We start from the raw sequence: 16961 nt of genomic DNA on the forward strand, positions 1-16961 counted from the left end.
GCCAGCACAAAATGTAAAACACTAATGGGCATTTGTACATAAGCATATGGAATGCAGAACAGAAAACTGAACAGAACAGAGATTTTTGATTCTGTAGGCACTTGGGTGGTTGTTGAATTTATTGATCAATATGAGGTTTCCAGAGAATATTATTTCCAGTTAGAAAAGGATGTGGGCTGAAAAGAAAACCCTAAGAAACCCAGGCATTTAATGAATAAAGAATAATAGGTTGGAAAGAAGTAATAAAGGGAAAAACATATTGCAAGCTAAAAAGGATACTTCCTAAAATTATTTTAGTAATTTAATAAATATTCATGAGTTAATTGATTGCTATTTAAACAAAACAGCTAAAAAGGGAGGAAATGTATACATTCAAACAACTTCAGCTCAAAATGTGTATGTATGTTAACATAGAGTCTAACTTCAAAGTCGTTTGCAAATTCTGACATTCTTTACCACCATATGGTTACCATCTTACAGTAATCACATGCAATGCTGAACTAAGCTGCTGTCATTGTCTCCACACTGAATCTGAATTTCCACATGTCCTCCTAAATTCTATTTACTCATCACCCAACAGCCTGAATAGACTTGTAATATGCATCACTTCACACTTCTGCTCAAAGCCATTTGAGACTCTCATCATCCTTAATGTAACAATCCAAACTTATTATTATGGCTCTTTCTCAAAGAAGAATCCCTTCATGAATTTCTAGATATGATGCCTACGTTCTACTGCAAAAGTACTTCAAGTAAGGAAATCCATGATCCCCAGAGGAAATAGCCTATACCCATCAAATGGCTGACTTTGAGAGACCAGAATAAAATATTAGAGTCATTGATAGTGCATTTCTCAAAGTCTAGATTTTTACTTTTTAAATACTATTATTTAAATCAATTACATCTTAAATGATATCTGACCTAATGCATAGTTATAAAAAGCATTTCTCTAATTCTTCAAGGGCACAGAATGGCTAAACACAAACAATATAAGTTTCTCAACAAAGCACATCAGTATCTCTCAGTCTTTAGCCTCTGAATTCAGATTTATAGCTACATCTCACTTTTCTCCAAGAATGATGAGCAAGCACCGACTTTAAATGAGTATTTTTTCCCAAACCCAGGAATTCTCTTCCACAAGTAATTTATTGTCTTCTTCCAGATGCTGACATCCCCCACAATTCACAAATGCCAATTTCCTCAATTTGGACATACAAAGAGGTTAATAAATCAATATATTTCTCACCAGCCACCCAGTTATACGTACATCCATATGGAATCACTTTCTACTGCTTACCAATCTTGTAAGCCCTCCTTTGCCTACTGAATAAAATCTAAATTCCTTGTTTTACAAGGTACTTACAACATTTCTGCAACAGACCTTTCCATCTATATCTTCTACTACCATATTATCATTCTATTCCTTATTCTTTTAATCTTCAAGAAAAAAATCATTCACCCACTCATATATTTAATTAACAAACGGTTTTTGAAGTTCAGAGTAAGAGGCATAGCATGATATCTGGGGGCTGGGGATCCAGTGAATGTAAACACCCTTCCTGCCCTGAAAGAGCTTAAGGTCTAATGACTAAGTCAGACTCTAAAGATGAAAATACGATGAGTGTTTAAAAGAGCAAGGAAAAGATGTTTTCAAAAATTTTCACATGGGGATATAAATTAGACACTGGGGAAAGCCTCATTGTAGAAATTTTTTTATCTTGCGTCTTAAAGAATGCGTAAAATTTGGTCATGTTTAGTGCTTAGGGAATAGGAGGAAACAATATGAGAGAGTAAATTTCGTGCTGTGATTTTACTGGCCTTCCCACTTGTCTATGTACTTAGTTCTTATTTAAATGTCTTTGTGACGCATTTCGGAATGGAACCTTCATGTTAAAGCCTTCCCCAAATCTCAGAATAAATTTATCATCCTAATCACTTTGTATTGCCATTTATATAATCATTAATCACATACTCTATGTTTTCTCCTAGATAGTAATTTCTTGAGTGAAGAATCTTGTACAATACTTTATCTCTCCAACATTCCTCCAGCTCCTGGTAGAATCTAGTAGGTTATAGCAATGTAAGTTGAATCCTGAGATAATTTAGGCCTAAGGAGATTGCCTTACCAGCCTAGATCAAACAGTAAGTTAATGCAAAGGCACGATGAAACATGAGTCTTCTAGTTTTGAATTCTGTTTTTCAACAAGATTTCATAAAGTTATTAGTTTTGATATTACTGCCTTAATTTGCTGAGCTTCTGAATTTAATTATGGATTAAAATTTTTGAAGAACTGGAAATGGAACAAACAGCCCCAGTCATTCAGGTACATTCTTGGGGAGTCACCTTGAGGTCAGAAAACACTACAATGAAATGATCACTTGCCTCCAAGTCTTCCTCTGTATTGCAGACAGTAAAGCTTTCTGCATACACTTAGTAGGTTATGGTGAAAGATATTTGGATTACTTCGCTCACCTTCATTCTACTCTCATTCTATTCAAAGACAATAGAGTTAGAAATAAAAACCCCGGATTAATTTGTAGCTATGATACAAAATGTAAATTAGAATTTGCTAATTAGATGCACTTGTGTGAAAATTAGACAATAGAATGGCTGATAGCATCTTTCAGATGCTGCAGGAAGACAGATAATCTCTGGAAGAAGTGAGTACTGCACTGCCCAGTCACCAGTGTCATGACTGTGGCATATGCAACCTGGACATTTTATTGACCTTGGGTAGTAGCAGTAGTGGTGGTGAGGCCTAAAAGCCAAAGGTCTAGTGGCAGTGTCCTAATTTGCACTCCTCTGTCCCTTCTGAGTCCCTGAGTTCAATCATTTTTTTTGTTAGAAGTGTTTTGGCCAGTTTCTGTTTTCTGCACAGTCCTGACTGATGGAGTGTTCAATAATATTTGCCAGCAGATTCACCTTTAGAAAATCTTAAGTAGGGCCAGGCGCGGTGGCTCACGCTTGTAATCTCAGCACTTTGGGAGGCCAAGGCGGGCGGATCACGAGGTCAGGAGATCGAGACCACGGTGAAACCCCATCTCTACTAAAAATACAAAAAAAAAAAATCAGCCGGGCGTGGTGGTGGGTGCCTGTAGTCCCAGCTACTCGGAGAGGCTGAGGCAGGAGAATGGCGTGAACCCGGGAGGCGGAGTTTGCAGTGAGCCGAGATTGCGCCACTGCACTCCAGCCTGGGCGACAGAGCGAGACTCCGTCTCAAAAAAAAAAAAAAAAGAAAATCTTAAGTAGTTTTTGTGTCTTTGTTTACTGCCTTGTATATTGTCCAAAGCTGCATGCTTTATGTTAAAATAGATAAGATAACAAGGAGATTCATTGGATATTCCCTAGGGGCTAACGACAGGCAGGAAACTAAATCTGAACATATTTGATGATTAAGAGGAATTTCTGTGGATTTAAGAGTAATCTTCAAATGCATAAATAATTGGTTAATCAAAGTCAGTTTCGTAATTTCCCAAACTGTTTCTAATTTATTAAGCTCTTCACATACTTTAGTATTTTAGAATCTTAGCAATGCTTCAGAATTCTTATGCACTTTTTTGATCTCTAAATATAATACTTAAATGACATTGAACATCACTAGAAAATAGTCTCCTACTGCTTCTTAAATGCTGAGTCAAAGGCAGGGAAGTTATGAAAAATAAATGAAGTAAAGCCACGATGTTTACTCTCAAAGCAGGAGGCACTAATCTTGTGACAATGCTCTGTTCCACTGGCATTGTTATTGCTGCCACATGGAGTGACTGATGGGGATTTAATCATTTTATCTAACGCCTCCTGGTATCAGGGAATGATATATGCTACAGCACAGCTTTTAGAACATTCCAAAATTTTCTTAATGTAAGAAATCGGGTGCAGAGCTGCAAATGTTGCTTTTTTTTCTTACCTCCATAAACTGAAACAATTTGGGGATCCTTTGATGCTGATTACACAGAACATGAGATTACATACCTTTATTATAGATGACAAAAATTGTAATTAATTATTCCTACTGATGTATTATAATATTCATAATCACAATATTAGATTATTTCTAATGACATATAATATTAACAACTCTTAACTATATGTTTTAAGTGGCGTTTAAACAAGATAATTGCACCTATCAGACATTACATGTTTTAATACAAAGCTCTTGAAGCATAGGCAATATTTAAATTACATTGGGCCAGGCACGGTGGCCCATGCCTGTGATTCCAGCACTTTGGGAGGCTGAGGCAGGCGGATCACTCGAGGTCAGGAGTTCGAGACCAGCCTGGCAAGATTGTTAAACCTCGTCTCTTCCCAGAATACAAAAATTAACTGGGTGTGGTGATGTGTGCCTGTAGTCCCAGCTACTCGGAGCGTGACGCAGGAGAATCGCTTGAACCCCGGAGGCATAGCTTGCAGTGAGCCGAGAAGGTGCCACTGCACTCCAGCCTGGGCGACAGAGCGAGACTGCGTCTCAAAATTTATGCAGCCAAAAAACACATGAAGAAATGCTCCTCATCACTGGCCATCAGAGAAATGCAAATCAAAACCACAGTGAGATACCATCTCACACCAGTTAGAATGACCATCATTAAAAAATCAGGAAACAACAGGTGCTGGAGAGGATGTGGAGAAATAGGAACACTTTTACACTGTTGGTGGGACTGTAAACTAGTTCAACCATTGTGGAAGTCAGTGTGGCCATTCCTCAGGGATCTAGAACTAGAAATACCATTTGACCCAGCCATCCCATTACTGGGTATATACCCAAAGGACTATAAATCATGCTGCTATAAAGACACATGCACACGTATGTTTATTGCGGCACTATTCACAATAGCAAAGAGTTGGAACCAACCCAAATGTCCAACAACGATAGACTGGATTAAGAAAATGTGGCACATATACACCATGGAATACTATGCAGCCATAAAAAATGATGAGTTCGTGTCCTTTGTAGGGACATGGATGAAACTGGAAAACATCATTCTCAGTAAACTATCGCAAGGACAAAAAACCAAACACCGCATGTTCTCACTCATAGGTGGGAATTGAACACTGAGAACTCATGGACACAGGAAGGGGAACATCACGCTCCGGGGACTGTTGTGGGGTGGGGGGAGGGGGGAGGGACAGCATTAGGAGATACACCTAATGCTAAATGACGAGTTAATGGGTGCAGGAAATCAACATGGCACATGGATACATAGGTAACAAACCTGCACATTGTGCACATGTACCCTAAAACCCTAAAGTATAATAAAAAAAAAAAAAGAATTAATAATATAATAACAAATAAATCGTAGCTATTATATTACAGGAAAGTGGGAGAATGCAGCACTTTTGATCTGTGACTCCTCACCATGTTCCTGGGATGGGCATAAATACTGAATTAAATTATTCAAAATCCTGAAAAAAAAAAAAAAAGAAAAAAAAATTACATTGGCTACATTCCTTTTTAATGTTTTTAGAGCGTAATTTATTATTATAGGTATTCTTTAGAGCAACTGGATAATTTGTTAACTTGCACTTGATATACTTGATAACAAATAAGTAAATGCTAGCATACCTAATTATTATGCTAATATCGGTGTCAATATATTTGTCCAATGCAATTGGTGAGAGCAATTGAACTCAACTCCACCGAGTTCTGGGGTGAGCTAATGAAAAGACTTTGTGGAGAGGTTGGTCAATGCACTAAAGCAATCAGTGTTTGCTAATTGGCACTTAGTGAATTAGGGTCTTCTCCTCTCACAGAGTCTGGGAGATAGAGCCCTTATGTTTGTTTTGTTTGGTTTTTCTCTGAATCTGAGCACAGGAGAGTAGCTCTTAGGTTTCTTGATGATATCCTTTCAAAGGGATGGGTCCCAGGTCTTTGGAAGAAACATTCTTTAAATTTTAAAACAGGCAAAGGGCTGGGAGGAGGCTTCTATCCCGAAGGGGCAGAGAAAGACTTCACAATTGCAAGCTTTATGAAGTAAAAGTACTAAGAAAAGGGAAGTCAGGGGCTAATACTAAGGAAGAATCCTGACTGAAGTTTAGTTCAGCTGAAGAGAACACTATGACTATCTTGATCACTAACCATTGGGAAATAAACTGATAATTAACTCGAAAAATTTTATTTGCTTAACAAGCTACAAAAATGCCTATTAAATTATGTTTCAAACTTATGCTTTAGCCAGTCTACTGATATTTCCCTCCTGGAAATGTATTTGTGATATTTTAAGCAATTTATGATTTATTTATTAAGTATCCTATGTTATACCAACCCATTAAGAATTTAAGGTATATAGTGATTTTGTATTTCTTTAAACATTTTGCAGACCTCCAATTTATCTAATTTTTATTCATATAAAACTCAAATTTGACATTTGAATATTGAGAATACATGTTCTATATATTTATTTTCTATTAAACTTATTTTATTTATTCTGAAATTGTGCTTCTGCTTTAATACATTCACACTTTCTCTGGGATTCGGTTAATTCTTGATTAATGACTCTTTGCCTTATCAGTACACCTTAATCTATATTCTCGCTTAGTTTTTAATCCTTTCTTACTGAATGGTCTTAATCTTCTGAGACTCTGTCTTTTTAAACTGTAACTACAGGTATATATTTATCACTTTTACTTCTTTTGTGTAGAAGTACACAGTTCTTTCCAGTTGTTTCTTCTTCCTTAAAATATTGTAGTGAAAGTTCCAGTCTAATAAATCTCTTGGACATGGGTCAGATAATGTTTATTTTCACTTTTTGAAATTAAATTTCCTGTTAGAACCCTCTGTAATACTCAAGCTTGCATTTCTACATTTTGAGGCATTTTTAATCATGAGTTTGCCATGTAAGCTTTCTCATCTCTAGAATCAAGGTAAATAATAATACCATTTTATTAATTTGACCTTGACAAAATGTACTGTTTACATTTGACTCATCAGTGAAAGTACTTGTTTTAAGTTATTTCGGAAAAATTTTAATACTGTTGAGAAAACTATGAACACATTTTTCAGCATCCCATACTTTCGAGTGCTATGGTAAGCCACTTACATACCTCGCCTTCCTTGGATCACAGAATAGAATCATTATATTACTAGCTTATAGCATTGTGATAGTATTCTCATTTATGATTAGAGTGTATGGTAGTGATTCTTATATTTCAGATTGCAAAACAAAACATGTTTCATTATTTTTGAAGCATAGGGTTTCTAAACCTCACAAAAGTGATTTAATTCAATATCTGGAATTTAGATATATGCTTTTTGCTTGACCCTAGGTGATTCTGAAGCAGGTGATCTTCTAAACAGACATCAAAAAAAACAGTTCTATAGGAAATAACTTGGGGAAAGATTAGTTCATGAGCTCTCTATAGAATTGAGATCAAGTATAAAGAATAGCATAGCTGTGATGTCATAATCTTATGACAAATAGTTTCTTAATATTCTCTTTAGTATTTATACTTTTCAAAACTGCCAATAATAATTTAATAAAAATTATTTTTAAATTACTTTCAAATTAGGAAGCCATATGTACATGTGCCTTATTCTCTACTAAGTTTTTGTGTTTTTAAGATTATTTAGTATGAAACATTGTTGTAATTTAAAATTTTACCTTTCTTCAGTCAAAATCAAGATATTTATGTTTATATTAATTCACTTTTTAATTTCTTTATATACATCTTGGACAAATGTCTTCAGATTAATTTTATATTCTCTGAGATTGTCATGTGTTCATATTAGGTAATTTGAAAATGGTATAGTGATGTGTGTGTGTGTATGCCTGTGTGTATACACTTGCATGTGTACATATAAGAGTAAAGTCATCATTTGAACAATAAATATCAGTTTTTCAATTTAATTTTTTCCATATCTTTTTCAAGTAGACTTAGCTGACATTATTGAACATCTTCTAAGATTCATACTTCCTGCTTACACTTTCCTTATTTCTCAGTGAGAAAGAAATATTTAAGCAAGAGGTCTGCAAACCATTCTTTTCTATTACCAGAGAGTTACCTCTGGGAAAGAAAAAAGATCACATAGCATGTTTACATATCTGTACCAGATGACGGGTCTACTGGAAAACGCACTAGTGGTATTTGCTAGTAGGAGATTTCTATGGAATGCTTTTAGTATTTTGGACCTAGTCTAATGCTGCTTATGGTAACCTGGAATGTATACATTTATACACCCAGGAAAATGTCATAAATGCTATGTAACCATATGTTTATAAAATGCAGGTGTTTCATGACCAAATGCTTATTTTCTGTTTTGAAATGTAGATGCATATATATATATTTGGGAATTAACACATTTATTTGGCCAGAGTATATTTGGATATAGTAAAGAAGGACCTGTGGAGCTATGTTAGTGGTTCTTGCTTGCTTTCTGCTTCTCTAGTGCCTTGTAATTACTTCTATCAGTGAGGCATAATGACAGCACTGATTTGTGTTAGTTTGATTTGAAAGTTTAATTCTTTGTGTTTTATCATCCATCATACATGATTTCTAAATAAAATAAGTGTACTTTTACCTCCCAATTGATCTCGATATGCATTGTTAATCTGAATGGTATCTTATACTAGAGAACTGTATCAGGCTAAATATCTACACTTATTCATATTTATCTATACATGTATCTATCTATCCCTCTATATCTATATATAAATCTTTGCCTTTGTCTATATTACATTTAGATATACATAAGTATATACATTTATGTATTTATAATATCTACTCTTTTATATTATGGATATATAAGTGAAATATACCAAGTAGATATTAGAAGCACTGGGACATTTTTTAGTCTAGAAAAACAAGGGTCGGGCTGAATGACATAATGGGTGAAACAATGATCAGATCAAAGAGATGACTCCTCACCAGTACAGGTATGATGTGTATTGTTTCATTATTTAATATTTTCTTGAATAAATCACCTATCACTAATGTGAATCAATTATTTTACTTACTATGGAAAGAAATAACACTGAAAATTTCTAGTACAATTAATGGTTGTGTGTTCTACCTGGAAATAGATACTACTAATTCTAAGAATTGACATTTTCTGTAGTAAAGCATTTAGATACTGATGTTAGAGAATGTTCTAATAAATGAAATGAGAAATTTATTTTATGTAGTATTTGGGGAAAATATTTGTCCAAGAAAAAATTGTTCCTAATTGGCAAAATATAAAAAATAAGTGAAAAATATTACTATGAAGTCTTTCTAATAACAATGAACCCATAGCTGTAGAGATGATGGGTATATTAATATTACTGACTCATTTTTTGGTATGGTGTTAATAAAAATACAAGGGTAACTGAGGACTGTGCTCTGTAAAAATTATTTTCCGTTTGTGTCAATTTCCGATTTTTTTTTCCAGAGACATACCATATTACTAACTTAGCTGCTTAAAGCATAGAAACAGCATTTATAAGTTGGTAGACAATCTGAAGATAAATAATCCGTCATATTGTGATAGATAAACTTTAATTATTCAGATAAAACCACTTTCATTATAAAACATGCTATATATTATACAACCAAATCCCTTCATTAAATTCTATTAAAACAATTAATAAACAATTCACCCAGTGCATTGCTCTTTATCACTGGTTTACTTTGAGTTATTAAACAAACTTCAGAGAAGATGGCCCCACATGAATTTCAAATACCAACTATTTATTTAACCAATAAATACTGCACATAATGCCTTTTTTGTGCATGTGAAAATAAAATTCAGTACTTGTTTGTCTTTCAAGGACAACAGAATCTCCTAGATTTAAATTCAAATAGTAAAATGTGCTAAAGAGTTGGAGAGAGAAAATAAATTCAGATAACAACATAGTGGTGACCTTTTCCTTCTCTAGAGACTCTAAGCATCCTGGGGAAAGAGATACTGAAGCTGTAGTTTTCTGTTACAGCATTGCTATTTAGTAACTATCTCAGAATCAAGATCTGCACAAATTACCTTTACTCTTTGCTCTATGTAGTTTGGTATTTTTTAAAGATAAGAGAAAAAGAATTGGACTGTTTTCAACTTTAGGTCAAATCCAACCTCACACCTCTAAGAGTCTCTAGTATTTCTCGACCCATTCATTGATGTTTTCTTCCTTAAAATGTCAGTATTCCTTGTATAGACCTAATCAGCTACAAAGGCACCATTTTTACAGAAAAGGGGTTTTGAGTCCAGGATAGTCAGAATTTTTTCATTAGTAATTTGTTTACCAATCTGGACATAGAAATTTAGACAAAACCAAACGTTTATTGTTTTTCAACCAAACAATGTATTATAATAACTGGAACAGCAAGATAAATTATAATTTCCATATTGACATTATTCTTCACTTTCAGAAGAAGGAAAAGTAATTTTCTAACAACTTTAGTGTATTGCTTTTGACAACCTTTGCCCCATACTGAACTTTTTTACAGGATGAAATATATTTTAACGGGATGTTTTATTTAATGACAGAGTTTTAGGTTGAATAACACATCAAGATCAAATCAAAGAATTAGAAAGTGTAGTTTAATTTAAAAAAAAAAACTCACTTGCTATCAATTCCATACTTAAAATTAAACTCAAGTTTAACCCTTAATTTATATTTGTGTACACTCATCTGTACCACATGAACATTTAAAGAAAAATATATGTATGATTATATGACTTAGATATCTTAATGTCAAAACAACAAAATGCATTCTAAAATGTTTAATATTGAGTTTAATATAAAATTGTGATAAATGCAAATAAAATAGACCTCAAAATATATACACTTGTAGAATTTTAAAAAATGGTTTTTGAACTGTAGGGAAACGGAAGCAAAGAGATATCATTAGAATTTGGCCCTGAGGCCCCTATATCCTTCCAATAAAGACAAATTTTACCAGTTGGCTTCCCCAGTTGTTGCAACCTAAACTCGATTATGTCTTTTTAGGAGGTTTAGATTTTCAGGCCCAAAGAGCAAAGTGAAATAATGAAATTATGCTAGAACAAATGTTTGTCTCTTAATTTTTCCATAAATCATATTTAAGAAGGAGCACCTGAAATTCTGGAAGGATTTTTAGATGGTCAAGTTTATAAAAATACAAAAAGTGGAGAATCTTTGAAATATATTTTATGAATTTATCTTTACTTATTTTTATAGTACTCTAACCAACAAGAGATACTGTGATTAGATGTTATAGTTTTTATTTAAATGATATAAAAACTTCTTTTATATTTTTAAAGCCTTTGAAAAAATAAAGGAGAAAAGCCAAGGACCATTATACCTATTTTTTTGATGAGACATGAGGTAAGATTATTCTTCTTGTTAAATTTACAAAGTTGATTCTATTCCCGATAAGTTCCAACATTTATGTGAATATGTATATTTTATGTTATTGCATATGATGTATACTGTGTATATGTATGTATGTGTATATTCATGTAAATAAGTTGATTTAAACATTTAGTGCCAGAAAAAAATTAATATATTAATATAAATTAAATTTTATTTAAATAAAGTAAATATGAACTAAGAGATTTCCCTCTTTGCAACACATATCAAGAAAGCCAAAATTAAATATAGTACTGAAAGGGGAACCTAGATCTTATATAAACACACCTGTATCATATGAAAAATTTTTTTAAAGTGTATTATTATATAATGTGTTTATCCCTTAAAGGTAACAAATTTAAAAGAAAGGTTTTATATTACAACTCCAACTTTTCAAAAATTTTTAAATTATTGTTGTTTATATAAGTTCTGAATTATTTTCTATGTGTTTTAAGAGTGAGACACTTTTAATGTATTGAAAATAAGTGGGTTTTGAAGTAAATTCTTGTTTTTAATATGAGTCCAACTATATTCTTTATTCTTAAATATTCTACTATTCTAGTCTCTTCTTTCTTTGTCTATCTCAATAATAAAGTTACTGCTTTCCAACTGTACGAATCTCTATCATACTTCCCTGCCAAGGACACTTCAATTTTGTTCCCAAAATTTCTTTCATAATTCAATTTATTTAGTAGCTCTTATGTAAAAACATCTTCGCAAAAGTCCACTTTGAACAAGAGTCTATACTAATAACTATAGCATTTTATGTTTTATACCTATTCTATCTATGAAAATACATCATGGAAGTCATGTAATTTTTAAAGTGTCAGGGCCAAAATATAAACTTTATTTCTTCATTATGCAAGTGTTCTGGGGTTCTTCTCTGATATATGATTGACACTGGACTTGCTAGCAAAATAGTTCATCTAATAGGTATTTATCAGTCAATGGTTTTCTTCTCATGAACACTACAAAGTTGTGAGAAGCAAATCAGAATGCTAGCCACGCTGTATAAAAGGGATTGTAAGGAAATACACATTAAGGACCACAACACAAACTTTTGGGGGATTTTTGAAATATTCTACAATATCAATGTGTATAGAGTTCATTATATTTTACCAAAGAGGAATATATATTCTTGCTTAAATAGCTATAATTATTATTACCTTCATAATACAATTAGGTTATCAGTAAAACATTAAAGACTTCTACTTCCAGACAATAAAGTAAGTGGTGTAAGATTCATTTCCTTATTGGAAACAATGAAAAATTGAAGACCAAAAGGGAGAGTGATCACCGAGAGGTGGGAGAAAAATTAAGTGAGTACTGGATTCACCTAGTTTAGTGCCTTGAGAAAATGTCCAGTGTCGGGAACAGGAAACTGAAGTGAAGCTTGAAAGACTCCCTGAGATGAAGAGATGGGGCTGAGATTCTGTGGGGTCAAGGCAATGAGGGTTCACAGAACAAAGTACAGGAGATTAAAGAGCATACAATGTCAACAACAACAACAAAAATCACAGAAAAAAAACAACTAAAGATGTTACGCATTCAGGAATGAAAAATGAGGATTATAACCTGAGATGCACAGCTCTGCCAAAACACATGTGCAACTGAAGAGGAGATGGTAAAAGGAAGCTTCTATTGGCAAAAGGAGAAGTTTACATAAGCTGCTTGGAAATAGAGTTCACTGGTTTCAGAGACACAAAGCCACAGGTGGCGTCAGTTCACTGCTGGAGATGCTGTTACTAGGCAAACACTCTCTTGACAGCACCTTATCTGAATTGTTGTAGTCCTAAGAAAGCATTTTTTTTTTTTTTTTGTGAGATTATTTTAGAAAGTTATTGAGACAGTCTTTATCTCAGACAGGCAAGCATACGCCTTTCCCCTTCATGTTCTCTTAGCTCTAGTCTGTTTGGATCTGACAAAAAGTGATTTCATCCTGGTATCTTTTACATTCGCAGTAGGTAGAGAACTCCAGACAAAGCTGAAGGGCATCCCTGGAGTATTGGGCAGAATACTGCTGTTGCATACATGAGAAGTAAACACCCAAGGCCAGGTAAATAAAAGTCTCAGATTAGATATAAAAGTGTCCAGTGCTTACTTAGACAAAGCTGAGAATTTGGCCTGTTCCCTTTAGAAAGATGAGAAAACCTCATAATTCGCGGGGCATTGGATGGAGTACAGAAAAGAATCTTGTCTTAATGATGAAAAATTATTAGCACTAGGTTAACTACAGCTCTGGTATTTCCCAACAAATCTTAAAAGAAAGAATGAAAAATATGAAATTATTTCAGGTAATTTAACTGCATCCTAAAACAAAGCTCATGAAGATCTGTAGAAACGAAAAAAATTCATAAAATTTTATAAAAGATAAATTTTACAAAGTATGACATTCAGTAAAAGATTACAAGTAAGTAAAGCAAAGAGGTAGAAAAATATAACCCATAATGAGTAAGAAATTTCACCATGAAAAACTTGCCAAGAACAAAACCAGATGTTAAATGAGCAGAAAAGGACACTAATATAGTTATTGACAGTGTATTTCATATATTAAAAAAATATACGAAGATGTGGAAAAATATTTTAAAAGATCCAAGTTAAACATGTATAGATTAAAACCAGAATACCTTTAATAAAAAATATACTAGATGTTATTAATGGCAGATTAGATATTCTAAAAGACAAGACTAGTGAGCTTGGATGTATAACACCAGAAATTTTGAAAACTAAGACTGAGAAGAAAAAAGGAATTTTAAAATACAATTAATGGGTTGTGGGAAAACATTGAGCAGCATAGTCACTTAATATATGTTTCATTGGAGATTTCAAAAGAGAGAAAGAGAATTACAGGAAGAAATATTTGAAAAAAAAAGGACCAAAATTATTTCCATTTTGATGAAAACTATAAACACATAGATTCAAGAAACTTAGCAATGTTCAAGTACAAGCAATATAAATAGAATGATATCAGTGTAAATTATAATCAAATCACTCGAAAATAGGATAGTACTATAAAAACATCCAGAAAATAAAGACATGGTGTACCCAGAAGTTCAAAGGGATGGATGTCAGCTGGATCCTTCCTGAAACAATGCAGGCAAGAAGACAGTAGTGCAACATCTTTAACGAACCAAAAAAAAAAAAAAAAAAAAAAAAAAGAAGAAGAAGAAGAAAAGAAAAGAAAAATTGAGCTTGAATTTTATGTTCAATGAAATCTTTCAAAAATAAAGACAAAATAAAAACTTTTTCAGACATACAAAGCTAAAATGGTTATTACTACCAGACCCATACTTCAAAAAGTATTAAAGAAAATCTTTTGCCAGAAAGAAAATGATGGCGGATGAAAATATGGAGCAATATAAAAACCAAAGAGGACCAGAAATAGTAAATGAGTGGGTAAATATAGAATTTTTAAATTATTTAAATATCTTTTAAAAGTAGCTTTCTGTAAAAGACTAATCAATTATTGTGGAGTTTATAACATATGAATAAGTAATATCTATGAAAATATTATTATAAATATTGGACACTAGAAATGAAATTAACATATTGTAAAATGCATATACTATAGGTGAAATGGGACAATGCAAGTTGAAAATGGACTGTGAAAAGTGAAAGAGGTATACTGTAAACCCTACCTAGATTAGCCTCTAATATAACAAAACAAAAGGTTATAGCTAGTAAGTCAAAAAAGGTAAATGATAGCAGAAAAAAATGGCAAAGAACACATGGATTTTTTTTTTTTTTTTAGACTGAGTCTCACTCTGTCGTCCCAGGCTGGAATGCAGTGGCATGATCTCTGATCACTGCACCCACCGCCTCCCAGGTTCAAGTGATTCTCCCACCTCAGTGAGTAGCTGGGAATACAGGTACCTGCCACCACACCCAGCTAATTTTTATATTTTTAGTAGAGATGGGGTTTCACTATGTCGGCCAGGCTGGTCTCCAACTCCTGACCTCAGGTGATCTGCCCATCTCGGCCTCTCAAAGTGCTAAGATTACAGGCATGAACCACCGTGCCCGGCCAGAAAAATATTTTTTTTAAATGTAAGATTCTCAGCTTAAGCCTGATCATATCAATGATCACATGACTTGTAAATGGGCTAAACAATTCAATCAAAAGTTGAATACTTTCCGTTTGGGTTAAAAATAATTCATCATATGAAACACTAAAATATGAAAGCCATATGGTTATCTCAGTAAAGACATGGAAATGACAATTGGCAAAACTCAATATCCATTTTAAACAAAAACAAAAACGAAATATAACAACAACAAAACCCTCTCATGAAATAGGAATAGAAGGGAAATTCCCTAACCAGAAAAAGTACGTTTAAAAAAACTACAGCTGATGTTCTACTTAAGGAGAAAGACTGAATGCTTTAGTCCTAAGATCAGTAACAATACTATCAAAACCAAATGGATATATACACTCACCACTTCTATTAAGCATTGTATGGGAGGTTTCAGCAAGTGCAGTGAGTTTACTAAGTAAATAAATAATAAAGATATCACATTGGAAAGAAAAAAATTAAAACTGATTTTATTCACATATGCAATGACATGTATGTAGAAAATCCAATGGAATCTACAATAAAGCTACTACCAACAAATGAGTTTAACACATTTGCAAGATACTGTATTATCAATTGTGATTCTAGATAGTGGCGATGGACAATTGAAAATTGAAATAAAAAACAAAACTTATAACTTTAAAAACATGAAGCAATTAGGAACACATTGTCAAAAGATATGCAAGAATGATACACTGAAAACCACACAATGCTGCTGAGATAAATTAAAAGTGATACAAATAAATCTAGGTTTTATATCTTCTTTACGTAAGTCACATATTGTTAAGAGATTGGAAGGCTCAATAATATTAAGAGGGTAATTGTTTGCAAATTGATTTATACATGTATTACAAATCCAATGAAAATCTAGCCAACTGTTTTTAGAGAAATTGCCAATTTCTCTAAAATACCAATGCCAATTTCTCAAATACCCTACAATTAACATAGAAATGCAAAGAAAATAGAATATCTATAACAACATTGATAAAGAACAAAGTTGAAGAGCTAACATTACCTGACTAAAAATTATATTATAAAACAACATTACTCAAGATAGTGTTACGTGCATCGAGATAGACATGATAGGCAAAGAGATCAATGGAACACAATAAAATCAAGAAATAGACTCACATGTATCTGGACAATTGATTGTTGACAAAGATGCGAAGGCAAATCTATGGAGAAAAGATAGTCTCTTTAACAAATGGTGCTAGACATTTGAATATTCATATAAAAATAAACTTTGATACATATCTCACATACTATATGAAAGTTAACTCAAAGTGTGCCATAGCTCTAAAACTAAAGTATGAAATGTTGAGAAAACAACATAGGGAATATATTTATAACCCTGGATTAGGGAAAATCTTTAGGTATGACACTAAAAGCACAATCCATTTTTTAAAAAGATGAATTTAAAATCACAAAAATTAAAAACTTCTGCTATTTGGAACACAGAGAATGAAAGGACATGTCATATAGCAGGAGAAAATATGTACAATGCATATATCTCATAAAGAAATTATATCTAGAATATATAAAGAATGCTTAAAGTTCAATAATAAGATCTCATTTTACTGCTTGGACTGAAAAATA

The 16961-nt window shown here is 32.9% G+C and overlaps 1 long non-coding RNA gene across 1 annotated transcript in view; it reads right to left on the reverse strand.

The window, feature by feature from the left end:
• LOC134731842 (uncharacterized) overlaps positions 1-16536 on the reverse strand; it is a 230956-nt gene extending 214420 nt beyond the window's left edge. The window contains exon 1 of the long non-coding RNA XR_010114470.1: positions 16497-16536. This is a non-coding gene — a long non-coding RNA (uncharacterized lncRNA). The remainder of the gene's footprint in view (positions 1-16496) is intronic.
• Between the last annotated feature and the right edge of the window lie 425 nt (positions 16537-16961).

The sequence above is a fragment of the Symphalangus syndactylus genome, chromosome 11 (genome assembly GCF_028878055.3).
Source record: "Symphalangus syndactylus isolate Jambi chromosome 11, NHGRI_mSymSyn1-v2.1_pri, whole genome shotgun sequence".
Taxonomy (NCBI): Eukaryota; Metazoa; Chordata; class Mammalia; order Primates; family Hylobatidae; genus Symphalangus; species Symphalangus syndactylus.